We start from the raw sequence: 6,578 nt of genomic DNA, 5'->3' as shown, positions 1-6,578 counted from the left end.
AAGCCACCTGTGGGCCCAGTCTTCAGCCCCGGGTGCGCCCTGGCTCCAGGGCTGGGCAAGGGTTCCTGGGCCTCCCAGGGAGGCCACACGCCTGCCTCTTGTTGGGGGGAAAAACGGTGCCCTGCTGTTGGGAAAAGCCTGCGCGTCTGCAGCAGCTCTGTTGTACGGTTCCGTGTGCGGGGGCTCGGTGTGCTTCTGCCTTACTTCATGCTGAAGCAGTGGTTGGGAAGGCCTGAGCGGCACTGCTAGTCTAGATGGGGCACCTGTCTCCAATACGGATAAACTCAGCATTGTTGTGGCTTGATCCAGGCTGTGATGTGGCTGGAACAGGCGTGCAATAATATTTATCTGTTATAGCACTGGTGCCAGACAGCCAAATGAGAAGTACCTGCTCATCAAATCATTTTCATTCCCATTGAGGCACAAGAAACGGAGCTGAGCTCCTTTGTATTGTAAGACACCGTACTAAACTAGGGAGAGAGACTGATGGGCTGAAGGGTAGGGCCGCTATTCAGAGAGGCTTTGACAGGCTGGAGAAATGGCCTGAAAAGAATGGGCAAGTGCAAGGTCCCGCACCTAGGATGAAATAACCCCCTGCAACAATAAAGGCTGAGGTGCCAACTGACTAGAAAACACCTTTGCAGAAAAGGACCTGTGAGTCCTGGTAACCATCCCCAGACTTACCTAGTTTAAAGAGTTCCTCATCAGATTAGCGAGCCTGTTGGCAAAGACTCTCTTGTACCACTTTGTCATGTGGATCTCATCCTTGCTCATCAGGCCTTTTGCCTCAAAGGTTCCTATGTTCACAAAAGACAATGTCCTGCCTGCCACACCTGCTGTGCAGCCTGGTGTTGTTGGCTGGCAGAATTTATCTACTCCCTGAGCCTTTCCCCTTCACCAGCAGGGCCCAGGAGACCACCCCATGCCCTCCAGCCTCACCACCAGAGCTCTGTAGTTGTTCTGGATATGCTCAAGGTCACCCTGACAGTATCACTGATGCCCACTTGGATGAGCAGTGAAGGATTACAGCCCAAGGGCCAGACAAGCCTTGGCAGTCTCTCCACAACATCCTGAATCTGAGCGCCTGGCGAGAAACAGAGCTTCTGACACATCAAATCAGGTTGGCAGATAGATGGTGTCTCCATCCTGCGCAGGGATGTCTCCAATCCCTGTCACTCCTCTCTTCCTCTTGGTGCAGATACTTGGTTCATGTCCAGCTGGCTCTCATGCCTTCCCTGATAGATCTTGTTTCTCCTTGCCTGTTCCTAGGTAATTGCAGATCTGCATGTGGAGATTAGCTAGAGACCTGAGACCTAGCAGGAATATAACAGGAAAGGCAAGATATGGGATATGAAATGCTATTGGCCTATTGATGGGGTTAACATTAATAGCTATTTCCGTTTATCAGCTACCATCCTTTAATGCAGCTTTGGCAAATCTGGAGTCCCATCACTCGCCTTTGTTGAGCTCAGCTGGTGATGGCAAAGATGGAAGCCTTGCTAAGGAAGGGCTCAGGTGAATTTACCATCTAACGTTCTTCACTGGGAATGGAGGGTCCTCTTTGGAGAAGGAAGAGGCCACATGTAGTGGGAATTTAAGTAGGCTGAAAATAAATGCCTAAGTGGGAAACAAGCTCACAGGCCAAAAGCTTCTCTTTTCTTCTCTTATCCCCCAGAAAACTACCATGGGATAGTTTTACCTAATTACTGTATGCAGCCTGGATGTTTTATCTAATTCTCAGATGAACAGTGTTAACTTTGATAATGCAGTACCACTGAAAAGCTTTTGGGGCACTGAGTCATTACTGCTCCAGAAAGAAAAGTTGCTGGCGCTATGAAAGATAAGTAAGGAATTAACCAATCCAATGCAAAATCATAATATTTAAGGTTGGGTTTTTATTTAAGGCAAAAGATAATCACAGCTTTTATATTAATAATATGGGTATACACAGAGGCTTCATAGTGACAGAACAAACTAATATTAACACTGCTTTTAAAAAGCTATAAAATCCAGTTTCTATCATAATCTACAATACAAAACTAGTACAATAAACACATTCTGAGAGATCACAGTGTTTAAAACATTAGAACAGCAGGTGTCCTGCTTTTAAACAATAAGGTGCATTTCTAAAGAATCAAATTGATCTTGATTCTAAAGGGACTATACCATACCATACTATGGCTGTGAATCGCTATTACACTGAGAAATGAATCTAGGATGCAGCATGTACTCAAGAAATGGACATCATATGCTAGAACATATTGAATAATCAAGTGTCACCAACACAAACTAGATATGAAATAATACCCTTAATTAGTAATGCCATTTAAGTTCCCTGTACTTTTTATTGGTATTGGTATTCATGTATATTGCAGACACATTGAGCCAAAGTGGGTATAAAACTGCTATCAGATAGGGCCCTGCATATGCAAACACCTGTGCTTTCCTGTTGCTGTATGAACAAGTCTTACGAATCCCATGGGACTCAGGAGCAACATGCATCTCATGTGAGTTTAGGTAAGCACGTGTGCGCAAATGTTTGCACATTTGGGGCTCAGAATGATGCAGTTTTGCCCCTGCTTCACACAGGTGGAAGGGACTGACCTTGCACCCCTGAAGTCTGATGGAGATTCACCATTCTGGGTGGGTGGCAGATCAGGCCCTTAAGATGAGTGCTCAAGACCAAATCAGTGGAAAAATCAGACCACTGTTAGAGGAAATCTTTCTTCTCTCATTTATGTTTCTGGTAATGAAGACAGAAGCTGAGGTCAATTGCAGGTTAGATAGTATTACTCTTCTGTATGAAGTGGAAATAAATGCTTGAATAGGATTCACTTTACACTCAGTACAGGATGTAATTGACTTCAGGACTTCTATAGGAAATTTTTGGGAAGGATACAGTCATGCAGTGCTGTTGATGAGTGTTGCTGCATTATACAACATTTTATTCAAATATCATTATACCACTATGCAAAATAAGTTTTTAATTAATTTTCTGCCATTTTAGTTGGTATTGCTGTATTGACCTAACTGCCCCCACCTTCCCTTTGAGTCACGGCATGAACAAAGTCAAGGGACTCCCTCGTACCTATTAAAGATAAATACAGCTTTACATATTTTAAAGCAGTTTGCTGTCTATGGATTGATTTTTTTTCAGAGCATGATGTGAAATTTTAAATATACAGCGTACAGAACCAGCAGTGACATCAGCAACAGTACAGATTAGTCAGGAATTTTAACAGATCAAAGTAAGGTCAAAAAGTTTGTGCAAGTTGGCTTTTTGGATTTTTTTTCCCAACTGTCTAAGCATTCATAGTGTATATCACTTTTATTCCATTAAGTGATTGGAGTAGGCAGTAGGTTCAACCACAGGCAATTCTTCCATAGGCAGAATTTTTCCAGCAGGTGTGCTTATGATGACTTCACTATAATGGCAATGAAATGTTGTTCAAGGCAGCTAAAACCTGTTAAGTACAGCGCATACTGTACCAGTATCTGTGCAATGAAGCAAACTCTGTGCTATTCTCTTGGAAAATGCCTATTCACATCTCTAAATTGTTATATTGTTTTGTGGGCCCCGAGCATTTCTGGCTTATGGCTTTGCAGTATGTTCTTCTCTTAATAATGTGATTTTTGGTCATTTTCTTATAACTTTAATAATTTAGTGTTAATGCTGCTTACTACTTAATCCAGGACATTTAAGTATAAATGCAAATGTCTTCTCAGAAAAATCTGAACAGTGCTATTAGTCAACAATTGCTCAACTGTGTAGTTCTTTACAGGAAGTTTACTCTTTCAAATCTACAGAGCAATTCTTAGTCCTGATATGCTACTCTTCCTACAGATTAGAAAATGTATGCATGCCAGCGGATGTTCAAGGTATGTAGGAAAAGATTACCAGAGTTGAGATTTATATGGCAGACCTCAGAGATACATTCTGTCCATGGATTTTATAGGTCAAATTTTCAAAACAAGTAACAAGGATATTTTCCCAAAATGCCTGTATATGCTAAAATAGGGCATTGTTTACAGAAAACATGCAATGTGTTGGCAGATGCTATAACTGTATATGCAAATAATGATTTACATACAAAAATCTGATTGCTTATGAAAGTTTCCATTTGTACACATTTCACCTGTATGTTTCTGAACACATCAGTTACCCACATTTAGTTTTTCTGTAGGATTTAAAAAACTAATCTATATTCTTATCGTATTCTCTGCATGTCCATATAATGAATATTAGAACACCAAAATGGCATTACTTAATTACACAGAGTAGTGAAGAGCGTGATCACTTTACTTGCATTCATTTGTGCATATTTTCCCGAACTATTTAAATGTATACTTTGGGATGGTTAGTGATTTTACTCAATTACTTTTGATTGTCATAATAGAATTGAGATTCTAGAGAAGTGAACATAGTCCCTAGAAAGTCACTCTTGTGTTTCATCCAATGATGCAAAACATCAGTGACAGTTCTTACACTCTATAATGATTTTTACTTAGCAGGTGGGAAATGGCATTATCAGGGAAAAGGGAGTAGCTGGGAGTGTAAAAATAATGTCATCTAAATAAGTAGACAACCCCTCTTAAATGAAATCGATCCATCTTATTTTCAATAGCAGAAGACCTGGGCTGCCTCTTCAGCCTTCTGAAGTAATTCACAGATTGGGAAGGAAAAGAGGGGAAACTGAAGGAAACATGATGCAAACAAGGTAGGTATTCAAACCAGTGGCACAAAACAAATATATTCTGATCCTAAGAAGCTGTGAGTGGTAGGAAGAAATTAAGATATTTGTTAGAACTGTACAGTTGCTGAAACATTTATTGCATCTGGCTCTCTGAATCCTGAAATCATTAAATCTTGACATTAGAGATCTAGTTTCCCACAACAGTGTTCCATGACAGTAATCTGTGGATAACCTACCAAGTCATGAATAGTATATAGCTCCTTAAACTGATTTGTAAATCTACAGCTTTACTCACAAAGAGCATCACATGAACACAAGTACATCACAGAAAAAAGCACCAATACCCACACAATGCATCCTCTTTGCTTTAAAAACATAATCACTATTATATCACCTAAATTCCTATTGCCTACACTTTAGAAACCAAACACAGTAAAGAGACTAATGTGCAAACAAGATTCAGTAACTTATGTTTTACACTTTGAAAGAGGCTTCTCACAGTTCTGGTAACACAGTCTTTTGTCACAGCACCACGGCAGAATCTGTTTGGGCATAAAATTTTTCAGTCTATTAGGGCTTGATTCTGGAGCAGGAGGAAATAACATCCAGCTGGGGATGTCTAGCAAAGGTTGCATAAGTGATTTCTTGGAGCAGTAAGGAAGGAACATAAGGGACCTAATTTTTTTTATCACACTGAAAAGTACCATTGGCTCTACTCAGGTTGCTTTCCTGACTGTCTTAAAAGCAACAAATAACGGTTGCAACAGCATATGTTTAAAATAGTACCAAAAAAAAAAAAAAAAAAGCAGATAGAAGATTAAGAGGAGGAAAAAGACAAAAAAACCCCATGTTCATGTAATGGTTAGCATTTTCAGAAGAGCCCAAGGGTATACTTGCACTGTGTTCAGAAGCTCTAACTACAGTATGTCTAGACATAACCACCTTAATCCAGCTAGGTCAGGTAAGAAAAGCAATGAAGCAGTAAGAATGAGCTCAAAGTGCCAAAGGTACTGTTTGATGAAACTGATGAATAATTACACTCCAAGATTTTATAAGATTTATTCCAAGAGACTGGATTTATATGTTAGTTATTTATATCTTAAGTGTCAGTAAACAAAGTTTGCATGCTGCTCTTGCCAAAGTCAGTGCCAAACTTGCATAGACTCGCAGAGCGATGTTTGGGACCTGGATTTTGAAAACCAGGCAGTTGCATTACTTTTCTCATCGTTGAATGGATATACTAACTCTTACTCACATTAAGTGTTTTCTTTCTCACAGGATTCATATCAAATGAAGCCAAACACAAAACTAAGGATTACATACATGAAGAAGAGATGCAAAGACAGAAGATTGTTTTGCTGGTGCTTTAGAGTACAACACAGAGCAAATCAGAATCTTCTCTGAATAGAAATCAGAAGGAATTCATTCAACAAAGAGACAGCAGGAAAACCACCAGAAGACTGATGCTGAATTCTTAACATATATTTTCTGCCTTTTATGAAGAATTACATTAAAAGATAAATACAAACATGACTGTTAGAAGTTAAGCATAATAAAGCAGGGTGATCTCATCAACAACTATTATGGTACATTTTAACATATAGGTGGTTTGTATGTTACAATATCAGCACTCGGGATTTGGTCAGGATCTAAATTACTGTATTTATTTATTGTGCTCTAAATTTATTGAGGTTTTGGCAAAGATCTTCTTCTTCAAGCATCTCCTGAGAAATAACTAACTGGATACAATTAAATGTTGTGGCCCAGAGAAAATTAAGGAGTATGCACTGGAGACAAAAGGTGATGATTACTGTGCTGATATACACAGATTCTTTCAAGGCTTAAGTCTGGGAGTTCTTCTGATTGTTTAGTTATAAAAACACT

This window comes from Apteryx mantelli, chromosome 1 (genome assembly GCF_036417845.1).
Source record: "Apteryx mantelli isolate bAptMan1 chromosome 1, bAptMan1.hap1, whole genome shotgun sequence".
In the NCBI taxonomy this organism is placed as follows: domain Eukaryota; kingdom Metazoa; phylum Chordata; class Aves; order Apterygiformes; family Apterygidae; genus Apteryx; species Apteryx mantelli.
The sequence above is the reverse complement of the archived record's forward strand: the minus strand, read 5'-3'. Positions refer to the sequence as shown.